The sequence below is a fragment of the Sabethes cyaneus genome, chromosome 3, assembly GCF_943734655.1.
Source record: "Sabethes cyaneus chromosome 3, idSabCyanKW18_F2, whole genome shotgun sequence".
Classification (NCBI taxonomy): Eukaryota; Metazoa; Arthropoda; class Insecta; order Diptera; family Culicidae; genus Sabethes; species Sabethes cyaneus.
Genome location: NC_071355.1, coordinates 194,337,422 through 194,354,232, shown reverse-complemented (window position 1 = coordinate 194,354,232; position 16,811 = coordinate 194,337,422). Strand labels below are relative to the sequence as shown.

Genomic DNA, 16,811 nt, shown 5'->3' with positions numbered 1-16,811 from the left:
TCCGGAACATCAAACTTGTGCTGGACGGTGAAGAATAGTAACCCCGGAAGCTGCCGGAAGTCCGCCTTGATGTAAATCTCATCACCCTTAATGAGACAATGAGGCTTTGTCAGCATCTGGGTGTACAGTTTCCGGGCCCGTGACTTTTTCACCGTATTTTGCCATTCGTCATGCTTTGGAGCCTTCTGCACTTTATTCGTATGCAGTCCCTTCCGGTTCTAGGCTCTCTGATCGAAATATTTGCCACATCCCTGATCGAAGCATTGGGAATCTCCTTAAACGCTTCCACCACACGCTTCTGATCCTGATCACTAATAGAACATTCGTTCTGACCGTATTACTCCTTCTGTTCGATGCTCAGAGTTTCGTAGTAACGTTTAACCACACGACTCACAGTTGACTGCACGATTCCAAATTGTTTTCCGATTAGATAATTGAGGATTTTCCAGATGCTTGCGTAAAATCAATTCGCAACCCCTTTTCGGTTGACGCCATTTTTTCCAATTTTCGAAAATCTGACAGCGATAAAAATTCAGTGTAAACAATACACTCTAAACTACTTCTACCAAAATTTTCAAAAGAAATTACCCATTGGGAAATTTTCTACAGCGTTTCTTCCATGGTGCAATTTAATGTGGGACACCCTTTATTCAAAAGACGGATGCGATGGGCAGGGCATGTTGCAAAAATGCCGGATAACTACCCTGCAAAGATGGTATTTGCTTCAAATTCGGTAGGAACTAGACGACCTAGACATTACCATTCTTTATCGATAGGCTTCGCAGTCGGTTATTAGAGTACAGGCAGTGGTTGGAGAATTCGCGAAAAAGTGATCGTTTGAATCGATGAACATCCCTCATGAACACGCACTATTCGCCTGCCTCGCCGATAATGCACGCATCAGCTTTGAATTTTATCACGAACAGAACCTCAATGTGAACATCAGAATTCGGTCGAAAATTGAATATTGAACATTGAGTGTGTTCGATTTATCGGATATAGAATGCCCGGGGACGCCGGAAAGTATTCAAAATAATATTACCACGAAAAGGGAATAGTTTAAAGTAGTGTTAGTGGCTTTACAAGCAGCAGAAAGCAGTAATTTGCACGCGTTTGCGTTACTCACGATATTCGTATATTCAGCGATGCTATGAAGCGTGAGTGTATGTTGCTCATTGTTATAAGCGAATTGAACCACTCGCGTAGTTGTTTTATCATGATAAAAACCGTTTGCCGATGCTCGGCGCATCTATTCATTTTGCGAGTTTTCCAACCTCTGAGTACAGGACAATTATGGGGCTAGTGTAACGATCCTATTGACTTGAGCAGCACCACCTAGCCCAGATTTGGTTAATGGTTAGATTAGTTCATCAATTATTAAAAATTTAATGTAAAAAACAATGCAACTCACTCCGCCTTTCGATTTGTTTGTGTTTTGTTTAGGGATAATGTAACGATTGTATTCTGAGCTTGACACTCTCTGCTCATCACTCATCGTTAGTTCGCTCTAGCATCATTGATCTCCCCGCAATTGTTTCATTAGAATGACTAGAAACCCTAGAAACGAAATTTGAGTACGAATTCAGTGAACGAACTGCTTGTATTTCGGCCACCCTAACAGAAAAGTTCCCTTCTTCTACGGCTCGTCGATTCCGCGTGCACTCCCGCATATCTCCATTCATCACGCGTCTGCCAATGACGATTGTGTATAGTAAACACACCAAGTTTGTACTGATCGAACCAAGAGTAAGCACCGACTACTACGCAATCGTCATAGTGCACCCGGCTGGCTGACTGTTGTAATCGCTAAAAAAACACTTCACACACATAGGCAACCGAACGCCGATTAGCAGGCAGCGATGACGACCGCGGGACCGCGGGTCGCGGGTTTTCGGCGGTGGATGCTGTTTCTCCTATGTCGTTAGATCGCATCACCATCACTGACTGTTCGCGTCGTCATACACCTTGCTGTCCACCGATTAGTCGCTACTGGGATCGCGATCTAGCTGCATGCTTCCGTGCCATCATCGTTTGAATGCAACACAAAATGTAAAAATACGCGAGTGGGGTCCATCAAGGAAGTGTACCTACCTCGGTCTAGCCGCCCAGAAGTAGAAGTAGCTGCCATCAATCGATAGCCGGTCGGCAGTGAGTGAGCTAATTGATGAAAGCACTTTCACACGTGTCCCCAGTATACCTGTGTTTCGAGCCGAAGATCGTTAGTCAAGTGAACCGTGCGTAATTGTCAGCTAAAGTGACGTGATCTAATTAGTTAATTAAAATTGATTAAGTGGATGGTGCTTTCCGGCTTATGCTTCGAGACGAAGCTAGCAGATTCTGGGTGTGTGGTGTGCTGTGAATCTTTTTGCCGGTTGATGTGCTAAACAAGCCGATAGAATGTGTCAAGCACGCTTTTACTGATGCTACAATAATGGTGCACAAATATTGTTCGAAAGGTAACCGACCGCCGACCGACCGCGCGGCTGCTGGTGGTTGTTTATCCGCTATCACCGTTGTTTGTTTATTCGTTTGATTACTTTGCGCCCATTGATGGATTACGATCCGGGCAGGGCCTCTGGAAAAACAAAACTTTGATTGTTTCCCCGGTGATGGTTTCAGTAAAAAATGTGTGAGCAAACTTTTTACTACTAAGTTTTTGATTAATAGTAAATAAATAGATTAATTAGTCCCCTTCCGGAAGGATTTCCATTGAAAAATGTGCTGCTGTAGCTATACTTTGTCCACTTGGGGGTTTTTGCGTCTTTTTCTTCCGCACAACCAGAAAGTGGTTTCTTGCTTGTATCGAGAAGAATCAAAAGCTGAAAGCGAAAAACATATGTGCACTAATACACGATGCGATGCGATGGTACGCATCAGTGTAGCGACGATAGAGTAGGTATTTAAAGAATTCTTCCATTCTTGTTCGCCATATGCAGTCGCGATTAAGTTACGTCACAGTTCAAGTCAACAGAACAATTTGGACGCCTTTCCTGTTTTGTCTGACAGTGGAAGCTATCTCAACCTGCTACGTTGTTTAGTTATCTACACATGTTTACATATGGTATAGATGATTTAATTCAACGTTTTTTGAAAATCTTACTTGTAAGTGCAGTTGAGGGATGGTTTTGTTTATAGAATGAGCTTAAAGTAGTCTGAATCAATGAAAATCAATACAAAATTGAAATAATTAAAATAATCTTCGGAAAAGTCGTCCTCAAATCAAAATTGAAGAGTGTAATATTCGATACAAACAACTCGTGTTATGAAGTTCATACCTCGTCGTCGCGTTTCATGCATATTTAGTTGGCCAAGAATAGTAGTTCCTCAGATGCAACACAAAAAAGTAATTCAAAGAGTATATTTAACCTAATTTTTTTGACAGCTTCAATATTCGCGTTTTTTGATAGGGCTTGCCCCTCGAAACCAAGATAGAAGGCAGCAGAGATCACAAAACCAAGCTGCATGTGAGCCCTCTGGAAATGATGTCATCCTAATGCACTATTCAGATCTACACCAAGACGTGCGAAACGTGCTGTAATTTGTGGAGCACATTATTTGCTGCATCATTACTTATTTTATCTTACTTTACAAGCAAGCGACAGAGAAATTGTCTATCCTAAAAGTCATCTCCAAACAGTTCGGCCTTGGGCTGTCGGGTTGCACATTATCACACTTGTTCGTTGATATCACACATCGAACGAGTGTATAGTTTGCAACGAAGACGACAGCATCAACGGGTCTGTGCATTCCTGCTAAATTTTATCCCCGCCAGTAACTCGACCGGTAACCTCGCTGCAAGTCTAGCTTATTCTGGTTTGCCGTGTTTTATCAAAATGAATATATTAGTTTATTAGTTGATTAGGACGGCGACTTCCTAATCAAAATTGTACAAAGATGCTCAAAAACAATTTGTAATATCAGCATTCTGATGTGGAAAATATCGTGTTCCACATGCTTACACCACAGTTTATTTTTTAACTCGCAGTCATTGCGGTTCACAGGTTCTTACGCCTAGTGCCCATTTGTCGGCCTCCTCTTACGTCCAAGTTGCATGACTCTAAATAAAAGTTGGATAAACTTTATTTTAATCTTGGGGTTTTAAATGCCATTTTTTGGCAAAGTTATGGTATTGTCGTTATCGTCGGGCCACTGTTATGGTCGGGCCATTACGATTTTACAGTTTTAGTAACTCATGAAATCTATAATACAACCATTGTAAAAGCTGCCACTCTCCACTTTCCAGTTGTACTCCGTCAAAAGTACCGTGCAAGCACCATATTCAGAACATTGCTAGAGATGGTCGGGTATGAAAATTTGAATAACCGAACCCGAGCCGTACCCGATTTAGAAAAAATAAATAAAAACCCGTGCCCGACCCGAACCCGCAAGTTTATTTTTGTGATACCCGAACCCAACCGCAACCCGTCGGGCACGGGTACGGGTCCGGATACCCGACAATCTTTACTCGAGCAGGAGCGAAGTGCAAAATAATATCAAAATGTATTATTGGAAATCGAATAACTCATATCAAAATTTGGGCTTGTTTTGTCTGACATAGTTGGTAAAATAACAAAAAATAATATCAAAATTTTGCTCCTTTAAGGCCAAAAGAATAACCACTTGTGTTATTTGAATACCAAAGCAATAACACTTTTTTTAAAGTTCAGAATGACATATTTAAGGTATTGAATAACAAATGCATTAGTATATGAGGTATTAAAAAATCAATGTATAAAATATTTATATTCTAAAATCTCTTTAATCAATAAAAAAATTGCATGAAATATATCGAATGTAATTTTAAGGCCAAAATAATATATGATAACAAAATCAGTTATTAAACTCATCTTACAACCACTGTTTTAAATATCTACTCAATAACAAAATGTGTTATCAATATATCTCCATATCTATTCAATAACAGAATATACCATTATAACACAGTTTGATATTGTTTTTATATTATTTTGCTGTTTGCTCCTGCTCGGGTAGTGTTAAATGAGGTCAATAGATACCCGACCCGTACCCGGTTTCAAAACCAAAAATTAAGAACCCGTACCCGACCCGAAGCCGCAAATTATTTTTTTTTTCAATATCCGAACCCGACCCGTACCCGGTGGGAACGGGTACGGTTGCGGGTTTCGGGTAAATTTTCCGCTACCCGACCATCTCTAAACAGTGCCTAATTCCGAACAGTTGCAAATTTTTCATAAATATTGACAAAATTCTAGTTATTTAAACAATTTAATCACTACATCTGATGATTTCATATCATTAAAATGGTTTAAATAGCTAGAGTTCTATCAATATTTAAGAAAAATTCGCAACTGTTCTGAATTAGACACTGTTTTGAATATGGTGCTTGCACGGTAGTCCACCACAATTTTCGTTCAAATATGGTAATTGAACGTATACTTGTATGAGTAAAGTTACAGTTTCAAGTCCCTATAGAGGACTTGCTTCTTACTTCTACCAGCAGAGAACCAAGATGGCTTCTCTCCACTGCACTCGGTCTTGAACTAGTCACCGCCAATTCGTTGAGTGTCTCGATACACGCAAGTCGGTTTCAACCTGGTCGAGCCATCTAGTACGTTGGGATCCTCTACTCCTGGTACCGCGCCAGGGTATTCGTGATACCCAACAGGAAACTATCAGTAATTGACTTTTCGTCAGAGAGCCCACAGTTTTAGGGTCCAAAAGCGGGGTTCTGTTTATAGAAATGTATTCACGGAATTTTTCTTGCTTATTTTCATTTATTTTGCTTATTTTCATTTATTCTAGCTTATTTTTTGCTATTTTCATGAACAAAATTTTTATTTCGAACAAAAAAACTGCTTTGGAAATTTGCAGCATCGATGACGACTAATTTCACCTTAAAAAGAACGGATTTCGCCTCACAGTCGTCCAGCATCCTTGCGATGTGGCCGGCTCACCGTTGTATTCCAACTTTAGCTAAGTGAACGATGGAAATCTCTCCAAGCAGTACCGGCAGCTCGTAGCTCATACGCCTACGCCACTTTTCGCTATTAGCGTTTGTATCCCGCCAAAAATAGTCCGCAACACCTTTCGTTCAAATACGGCAAGTGCACGTATGTCTTCCGTAAGCAAAATTGCTATCTCATGTTCGTAGAGGACTACCGATCTGATTAGCGTTTTGTACACCGTCAGCTTTGGGCGGAGGCGGAGGGAAAAGTAGACTCGATTCCTAGCTGCGCCGTTGGATATCCTTACTCGTATTATTGTCGGCGGTGACCAGAGATTCGAAATATACGAACTCATCAACCACTTCCAGTTCATCGCCGTCAATAGTCACTGTCCGTGGGAGGCAAACGCTGTTTTCTCTGGAGCCTCTTGCTACAATATATTTCGTTTTCGACGCATTGATTTGTAGCCTAATCCTCCTAGCCTTCGTTTATAGTCTTAGGGTACCGCCAGTGTGCAAGAGGTTCTGTTTATAGAAAACATTTCTTGTTGTAGTTATACGCGCAGCCCTTTTTCGCCCGAAGCAGGACTGTGCATTTAGCAACATGAGAGCGAAGTCGTGTCGCATCGCTATCGCGTTTACTCTGTACGGGGCCTAAGGCCCATGTCGCTTGCACACTGGCGGTACCCTTAGTCTGGCGTAGATTGCCTCCGCTGTCCCAACGTTTCTAGTAATGATGTCGAAGTCGTCTGCGAAGGCCGAGAGTGTGTTACTCTTGCTGAAAACCATTTCTATCGTTTCGATGTTCGCTCGCCGTATCACATTTTCATTAGCGATGTTGAATAACATACGGGACAGTCCTTCCCCTTGCCGCAATCCTCTGCGCGGTTCGAAAGGACTCGAGAGTGCTCCCGAAACGCACACGTAGTGCATCACTTGCTCCAGGGTAGCTTTGAGCAGCGGCGTTAGTCTGCCCAGAAAACATTTCACGTGCATTATCTGCCAGAGCTGTTCGCGCTCGACTGTATCGTCAACCGTGAGCGACGGCGTACGCTATTTGATCGAAGCGTCTTGCGTTGAAGAAGTTTTTTGATGCATTGATTGTTAGCCCAATCTTCCTAGCGTCCGTTTTTATTCTGACGTAGATTGCTTCCGGCTTTTGAAAGTTTCCAAAAATGATGTCCAAGCCGTCTGCGAAGCATATGAGTTTGTTACTTTTGCTGAAGATCGATCTTCTCGCTGCGACGCTCTCTCGTCGGACGTCGGTACCTTTAACAGCGATGTTAAATAACAGTTAGGACAGTCCATCCACTCTCGAATCTTCTGCGCGATTCAAAAGGACCGGAAAGTGCCCTCGGAAAGTGGCACGTAGTACATTACTCGCTCCAGACTAGCTTTGATCAGCCGCGTCTGTTTATCTGGAAAACTGTTCTCGTGCATCATCTGTCACACCAATTCGCGTTTGACTGTGTCGTATCCTGCCCTGAGAGCTCTCGATATTGCTAGAGGATTTGTGTTAGTGCGTAAATTAGATCCGTAGCACAGGTTTTCATAAAGCCCGCTTAGAATAGCCCTACGAACTCTTTGGATCTTTGGCAATTGGAGATAGAAGATCTGGGAGAGTATCTTGTAGGTGGTGTTGATCAGCGCAATGCCACGACAATTACAGCAAACCACCGAAACGCTCCCTCCTGAACCGAACGCTCCTCCCAAATCCGGGAAATTCTCCAGTGAATCCATTTGAATGGTTCTTCACCATTTATGTAGAGTTATCGAATCGGTCCATTCCGGCAACTCTATTGATCTTCAGCTACCCGTTTTCTCGCCGGATCTTTTTGGGATCCGGAACGGAAGTTATTATCGATTATGGGTTTCCCATGTTAACTTCCGTTACTTCGAAGAACTGTTTACACCTGTCGACCACCTCGCGCTCGTTTATGACCAGGTTTCCCTTCCCGTCCCTACGAATATCAGACTTCGGTTCTTTACGAGATTAGTTCACCTTTTCATAGAACTTGCGCTTGCAATTAACCCGGAATAGTTGTTCTAGTTCTTCACGCTCTGTTCTACTTCTGGTGCTTTTTCCTTCTCAGGCTCGTGATCAACTCATTAACTCATTACACGCTCGTTGATTCTCCTCAGCAGCAATGTTTGGATAGTTTTTCCAGGTTATTTTTTCCAGTACGTCGCATGCTGATATTTTCCATCAAACAAGCCATTTCATGCATTTGGGATTTCTTCACTTAACATCACCGTTGCTACCTCATTGATGGCCGAGCGCATCCTTCCCCATCTGACTTCGAGGGTCGAAGCACCTAGCTCCAAAGAGGAAGAGCAGGTGTACGAGATTCTTGGCAGCTCATAGATTACCTAATTGTCGAAAGATGACTTTGCTGCAAGGCGTGATCCATCGAAAGATGTGAGCGCACATGTGCTACTTATAACAAAGTTACGATCCAAATCGATATCCTCACCTCGTAGAGAGCGTATGTTGGGTGGCGTATGTTCGGGAAAAATCGGTCGTTGATGATAATTTGGCTCAATGTTCGTTTGTCAGGTGATCTCCACATATTCCAGGCCTCGAGAAGCTACAAAGTTGATGCATCGTTATTGTTCGTGTCGATGTGCAGGATTGGGCCCGATTACGATTACGATTTTGTTAGGCTTTTGCGACAAAATTTCTACAGTGCCCCTATGCCGAACTTTTGGGGTTCCAGCTATTCGAGTAACACGCTAAAACTCAGTAATCTACAAAGGTACAAAGCATTTTTGCCCTTATTTCGTCGCCTTTGTCCAAACCGAATGCTCTAAGTCGAATTTTCTTGATCTCCCGTAGGAATTTTGTTTAGGTAGGTTACCTTATCAAGACCACGCTATTGAGTCTTGAGAGGGAGCAGTTATCATCAGCATTTTAGCTTTAGTGGCGAGACAACACGTTTCTTAATTCGGTCGCTCGTTTCGGAACAAATGCCGCAGTGAACCGCTCTTAACCTCTCTAGGTTGAGGATATGCCAAACCGTCAAGAGCAATCCCTCATCTGGGACGCTCTGGGACAGATGCTCATGGCTGGTAATGCTACTCCTTGTGTTGACACTTGGCATTCGTATGAGTGTCTTCTTCCCTGTTCGTATATGACCTTAGCTTACACCTGGATTGGTTCCCCGTTCTCCGCTAAGGTTGCTCGTATTCCGACTAGTCCCACGAGAAAGGGGGGATACTAGTTGTCGGTGGCTTAGAACCATTGTGGGGTCTATTTTGTACCTTCACACTCATTATCTAGCCCTTTATCAACCTTACAACCCGATCTTCCATCTGGAACTATCTGCTTTTTTACAGATGGTTCAAAAATGGGGGTCTGCAGAGGGTTCCGGAGTCTACGGACCCGGCAACAGGGAAACTATCCCATTAGGAAAGTGGCCCACCGTTTTTCAAGCAAAAGTATATGCGATATACATCTGTGCAACAATATACTTGAAACGAAAGTACAGGCATGCGAAAATCGGTATCTTCACGAACAGCCAAGCAGCACTACTGGCACTCAAGTCCGCCAAATGCGTGTTCAAATTAGTTTGGGAGTGCAGCACAGCATTGAGGGAACTCTTGGAAACTCGGAATCGAGGGCAATGAATTTGCTGACAACCTAGCAAGACAAGGATCAGCTCAGCAATTTATTGGTCCTGAACCGTTTCTGGGCACCTCCACATCCGCCGTAAAAGGCGAATTGATGACATGGGAAAAGCTAGAAATAGCATCCCGTTGGAATCAAACACAGGGTTGTAGACAAGCTAAACAGTTTATCTACCCAAAACCTGCAGAAGCTAAAAAACTATTCCATTTAACTCGTAGTAAACTACGCACGATCACGGGACTCCTAACAGGACACAACCCCGCTCTTTATCATTTAAAGAATATCGGCAAGGTATCATCCGACACCTGCCGCTTTTGTAACTCTGAACCTGAAAGTTCAGCGCATCTGCTCTGCTATTGCGGAGCTCTTGCATTATCAAGGCACAACTTCTTAGGAAGTTTCCTTCTTACTCCATATCAGGTATGGAGCCTAAATCCTAAAACGGTCATTGGCTTTATAAACCATGTAGTACCGAATTGGGGCACAGGATTACAACTATTCCGCTCAACTCCATCAATGGGTACGAGCGATCCGTAAACTGTGTATAGCAATCGGGGCCCGCCACAAAAGACGATCGTTAAGACTGTCGCAGTGGCCTTTTAACCCAATGCCCTTCTGGCATACAAAAAAAATCAACCTCACAATTTGCTCTGCCCTTCGTATTCGTCCAATCTTTATCATCTTTTGAATACTGGGTCCGCCGTAGAGTTGCGCGAGTTCATGGTTTATCCTCGGATTTCATACTCCGTTTTGCTATACGACGCCCAAGAGTTCTAGCTTCTAGTATTTCTGGCACCCTTATCTCGAAAACTCCAGTCATTGACAGGTCCCCTTTGATCGTTGGCCACGTGAATCCACACTACTTCCGCTGATAAAACGCCTGGTGTGATTTCCCGTCAGTGCCATCAATGAACCAAAGTAGACAAATTCACCAATTACCTCGAACTTATCGTCGTCCATTGTTACACAACTGCCCAAGCGGCGTCATGTCGGTCGACCGTGGTTTCGCTGGCCAGCATGTCCTACATTTTTAGCGTAGTTTTCCAATCTCTCCTGTTTTGCGCTTTAGCGAAGACCCCATTATTAACCATTATTGTCATGGGGTCTTCGGCTTTAGTCTGGTGTACTGTTCAGCCACCGCCATAGTTGTTCTGCCAATAACATCCGTGTCATCGGCAAAGCAGTGAATTGAGTAGATTTATTGAAGATCGTACCTTTCGTGTTTACATCCGCTCGGTTTATGACATCCTGCAGCGCTATGCTGAACAGCAGGCATGAGATGTGAGACTATCATCTTGACGAATCCCCGGGTGGGGATTGGTGTACACGCCAACTACCCGAAATCCGTAGACAGCACTGTGTACCATCCATCGTAGATTCAATCAGTTTGATCAGCTTTCCAAAAAAGCTATTTTCGTCCATGATTTTCTATAGTTTTTTGACGTCGATGGTATTATATGCCGCTTTGAAGTCAACGAACAAATGTTGAGTAACAATTCACGGCCTTTTTAGAGGATTTGCCGCAGCGTAAATATTTGATCTGTCTCTGATCGTCCCTCAGCGAAACCGGCTTGATAACATTCCACAAATCTGTTCGCAATTTCTGGAAGTCGTCGGAAAACCATGATCACACTATAGTTCTCACAGACCAGTTTGTCGGCCTTCCCTTAACTCCTTTCGTAGATCGGGTAGATATGCCCATTCTACATCTCCTCTGGTAGCAGTTCTGTATCCTAGATTTCCTACAATCAGCCGGTGCAGACAAGTGGTCAGCTTTCAGCTTTTCCTGACCCACTTTAGTAAGCTTCGATCCAATGGCTTCATTCTCAGCGTTTTCATTGTTCTTCAGATGCTTCATGGCGTCCTTCGCTTCGCCTATTGTTGGGGCTGGAACCTCTTCCAAGTTTGTAGCATAGACGAAATGCTTTTACCAGCGCAAATGTTTTTCTGTTTGAGCACCATTCACGTCTTTGTCGAAGTCAAGGGGTCGGACACTCAGCACATAGTGCCGCGGCACTGCAGAGATATCAAGCGGCACACCTCTAAAGCCTTATAAAAATAACATTTATAGGGCTTTACACACCTCCGGTTCAGTTTTACATATGAAATGGGAGCACTGCCAGTTGTCAAAATCATCTCGCACGGTTGCCAGATCTATCAGATTATAACGAATGTAACAAATCTTGCTGTTCGGCACTTTCGGTACAGCATCGGCACAGTTCGGCTCGTTTCAAGTCGCCTAACATAAAAACGGCTGTGCCGAGTGTCCGACCCCTTGGTCGAAGTGCTGTTTTCATCTTTCGGTCACTTCACGTTCGTCCGTTAAGATACTACCATTCTCATTCTGACACATTTCTGATCGTGGTACAAAACCTTTCCGGAATCACTGCAGGTTCTAGTGGAACTTGCGCGCTTCGTTTGAGCATCTGTTGTTTTCAAATTAGATCTATTCAACATCAACTAGCCGTTTAACGCAAAAGTTCAATATTAGCCGTAGTACCTAGAAAGAATTTTGCTAGTTTTTTCGGAGTATGAATTATTTCGCAATTCAGGAATTGATTCAGTAATTGAATTTTTACGTCATCCCATTTAACCCCTCTAACGTCTACGTTATATTTAGCACCCGAAAATTTACTAAAGTGGGCGTAACTTTTTTATTTTTCAATATTTGTTTTTACCACATTTAGGAGTCTTCCCGACAATATTTTGTATTTTCATAATATCTACAAATCATTGCTACATGTCACACGGTTTCGGAGTTATTATGGTGTTCTTTGGGGGACCGCGACATGGGTTTTTTAGATCATGTTGCTAAATATTTGAAATATATTAGAAACATGCTGATTTTTTTTTAACAAATCACCGACTGTGCTCATATCAGTTACTTTGCTGCAGTTGCAAACCATGGCTTGCGCCATCCGGATCCGGGGGGAATCTGGGAATTCGGAACCGAACCATAGAGGCACATTTCAGCATCAGTCAAATATGTCATATCGCATATCAAAAGACATCAGGACGGTCTTGTTATTTCATAAGGGCGGCGCGACATGCTGACTAAACATTCGAGAAGACTAATTATGGGCCCTATTGTGTACATTGTACATTTGAAAAACAGATTGTGTAGATTCTTTAAGAATATCGTAGCATGTAGCAATCCGATAGCGCTGTATTCAGAGATGTTTATATTTTGTTTAGCTTTCATGTACCCTTTAAAATCATTACAAATTGTGTAAATAAAGAGTGATAACAAGCACCTGTTTAGAGACGATTATGATTATGATGATGGTAATTTGGGCCAAGCACACGAATTCTGCTAACCCTTAATGTTGACTTTCTTTTATGTTCACTAAACGTAAACTTTATTCAAAGGACATCACTGGTGTTGATATTTGAATTTCAGAGGAAGAACCTACTGAAACGAACGGAAAGAACGGACAAGGCCGTTGTATAGCTTCGACAATGTACAGATTTATACCTTATTTAGTACGCAACAAAAAGTCGGCGCATCTGTTGGATCCCATTTGAACGTGCGAAATGTAAATAAACAAATAGTACTTACGCTCACCCGATGGCAGTGTGCAAGTGTGCTTAACCAAGCTGTCACGATCTTCGCAGACATATAGTTCGTGCACGAATGAATTCACAATCATTTGCGGCATCGATTAGCGCGAGCTCACACTAGGAAAGCATAAAAAAATCAACAACCGCGCGGCGGCGCTGTTTTGAAGGTTTAGGATAGATGTCGGCGGCATGCTCTTGATGCCGCACGCTCCGACTCCGACTGCACTTTAATGTTATACCCCGGTGCCGATGTCGATGGTGCTCATTACGCGTCGCCAAGTCAAGCAGTTTCTGCGCGTTGACCTTTCCCAAGTTTATGGTCAAAAAGTCAGTGCCGAATTGTCACGTGAAGGAAATTTCCTTTTTGGGTACACACAAATCGGTCACGCTGTTTTCGGTGCAATTTGTAATGGGAATTATCGTGTGAACCGAGTTTGCTATAGAAGTGCAACATTTGGTGAGGTCGAGTTAAAAACTTGCTTTTGTGCTTGTCTTTGAATTGCAGATTCGAACTTGAGAATGATTTGCAGTTGGTTTTAATTAATAATTAATTTTTAAAAGTTAAACATCCATCTCTAACCTTAGATCTGTTTATGTTACAATGAGTTGAATTTTAGACTTGATTATCTGTACTAAAAATTTTTGTTTTCATTCAAAAATATGATTATTTTAGGCGTGAGTGTCATAGTTTTCACATTATATTACGAAGTCTGCAAATTCTTTTCTTCCGATTATTTACAAGTCCCAATTTTCTCCCAGCCAAAAAAAAATCATACAAAATTGAGCTTTTGCGAGTTGAATTAATAATGTCCGTGCTTATTTTAAGATAGTCCACTTTGTTCGGACTGCTGTTGAACAAGAAGAAACCGTTTCTGAATCAGCTGTATGCACTAGCAGATTAAACAACTTTAGTTTCGTCATTCCCTCCTGTAGATAGAATCTCTTTTCCAGTTATTTCTCAGCAACAAGTCGATTGAATTTTAACGTGTTCTGTATTGAATCGTCACACCAGCTTTTCATTGTAGTAAAAAATTTTAACCTATTATCAGGCTTCATTCTCGGTTTTTTGCTCAGTAGATGCTCATTTGACTGCAGCGCCTCAACAGATGTTGATCTGTCGTTGCGCTCAGTGCAGTACGTCGAATATTTTTCAGGTCCGTAAGCCTGTCCGGAAATCACTTCCGACCTGGCTTCACCATAATTTGTTTCGCCTATCTCAATCAACGCTAACTGCAACAGCTCGCCGAAACAAACCGTTGCTCTTTCGAACCCATGCTTATCGCACTCGACCGTCACTCGCTGTAAAGACTTCCTCAATTCTTCCACGCAGACATGATTTTCGTTTGGACCTCTCGACTGCCTAGAAAACTCCACGCTACTTCGTTTGCTGGTTTAAAGAAGAGACGTACTCCCTAATCCACCGGGTCCACATCTTCAGTGCCAACTCCTGCAAACGCTTGTCCGCATAGTCTCTACTGACTGCGGTGGAGGCGTGGCCATCTGTACCTCGTTCGGTGAGGCCCCGCGCAACAAGCGTCTTGGGCTAAGTGGTTCCTGCGGAACGTAGACTACTGGCTTTGAATTTATAACCTTTCGTCTGACAGCCGCCTCCTGTTATTAAGTGTGTCTAACGTCTTCTCAACCGACCTGACTAACCGTTCCCAAATTCCACCCAGGTGGTGGAATAACTGGTCGATAAAAAGTCCATATCATACGCGCATCGGTCAATTTAATCGCACAATCGCTGTTGATTTCGTTGACACTTTTCGTCAGCTTCTTGCTTGGTCCCATTGTCGGAGAAGAATTCTTCCGATGGTCCTCTACGATGTCTACGATGTATCCGAAACGATGAAAAGCCATCAGACAACACTGTGTAGTGTATCTTTAACAGTTGTCACAAGAATTCATCTCCAATTTGTTCTCGGTTATTCAATATTTTTAGTCTATGGTCAAAATCAAACCTTTACTTTTCCGAAAAATAAAGGCCTATTATAATCGATTAAATGAAAAAAAGTTACCTATTTACTAAGGATTTATAAGCAGATTCAAGTTTTTGAAAATCCGTAATGAAGAATATTTATATTGCTAGTTCTGTTTCTTATTCTTATTTTCTTTGTCGATATTACAATTTCAGTGAATCTACTCTATATATAAAGTATGCACACTTAACAAAAAACACCGAGTTCGGTAAAGTTTTACCGAAATCTAAACAGCTTTTCGGTAAAAATTTTGATAATGCCAAGATGCCAATCACTTCTAATAATCCGTAAACGTCGATATGCACTACCGAAATTTTTACCGAACGTTCGGTTGTTTAGATTTCAGTAAATTTTACCGAATCGTTTAAGTGGCGCTGTGCTAAGCTGTTACAGTTGGATTTCGAATTTGGCATGGTTCGATTTTGGCATGCCTCGATTTTGGCAACAAAAGTATTCGTTTTTGGCAACACAAGATATTTCACTTACAAAAATATGCTTAAATATCAATCAATTTCCGCATACATGCTTCAAATGACGAAAAAATGATGCCCAGATTATGTTCAGGAAAAAAAGTTATGTGGTTTCGAACAATATTTTTTTTATTGCCGTAGGACTACGTCTTACCGTAGGGTGTCAATAACTTATTTGCACCGGACGGATAGCTCTTGTCGGACTTTTTAAACATAAAATCATTGATTAATGATATTTAGTCAACATTTAAAGCATTTACATGAAATTTTTTCTTGTCGAAAAAGGGTCTCGAAAAAGGGCATTTGCTGCCAAATTCGAAATCCTACTATATCGATTTTTTTTATTAATCTGGTACGACTTATTGGCCTTATTCAGTATGGATTATTTACCAAAATTTGGAATTAAATTGCTTGTCTAATTATTTTCTTTTTGGGTTTATCCTAGAAAGCAATTTAAAACTAGTAAACTGTGATTATAATTTACGGTCAATCTTTCATACTCAAAAATTCGCACGTTAATCGCCGGTTCAAGCTAACACGAACCGAATTTAATAAACGAATAACGAATACGAAATCGCTTACATTTTATGAATGAAATATGAAAATACTGCAAAGTGAAATTCTCCGTGACCGGTGAGGTGAACAGCGAGAATTTTTTTTTGACTCACAGCCATCTCTCACTGTTTTCTGTCAATAATCCATGTCCGGATTGTGGGATTGTCAGAAATGGCATTCCGGTTTTCGCCGCGGCTTGCTCTCTCTCAGACAGAACGGAACGTCCGATGTGTGCATGCAATTATTATTATTTTCATCAACCCTGTTTGTGTGTGTGTGTGTACTGTGTACGCAAGCACGGTTGCCAGTATGCCAGATAAATCTGGATTTTGCCAGATTTTTGACTGCGCGCCAGACAAACAGACAAAGCTCGAAATCTTCCAGATATTTGGCAATGTGCCAGATTTTTGCCAGATTTCCGATCCACTGTCTTGCAAAAAGGTCATCACTTCTAATTTTGGACGAAATTTTGCATCTACGGTGAGCAAAACGAGCGAGATTTTTTGAGGAAAACGCCTCCCCATCGGACTAATTAACCACCAGATTTTTGCCAGACACTTTTATTCGTGTTCTCCAGATTTTCGGGAAAACCTGTTGGCAACCTTGTACGCAAGTGAAAATACAAAATCATCGCCGTCCGTCACATCAGAAAGTAACATTGCAAAAGCAAATCCGTCATCTGAGGTGAGCCGTGA

General features: G+C 42.0%; 1 protein-coding gene across 1 annotated transcript in view; it reads left to right on the top strand.

Annotated features, from left to right (window-relative positions):
* LOC128744082 (paxillin) overlaps positions 1 to 16,811 on the top strand; it is a 157,509-nt gene that overhangs the window by 9,703 nt on the left and 130,995 nt on the right. The gene's annotated exons all lie outside the window — the stretch shown is intronic.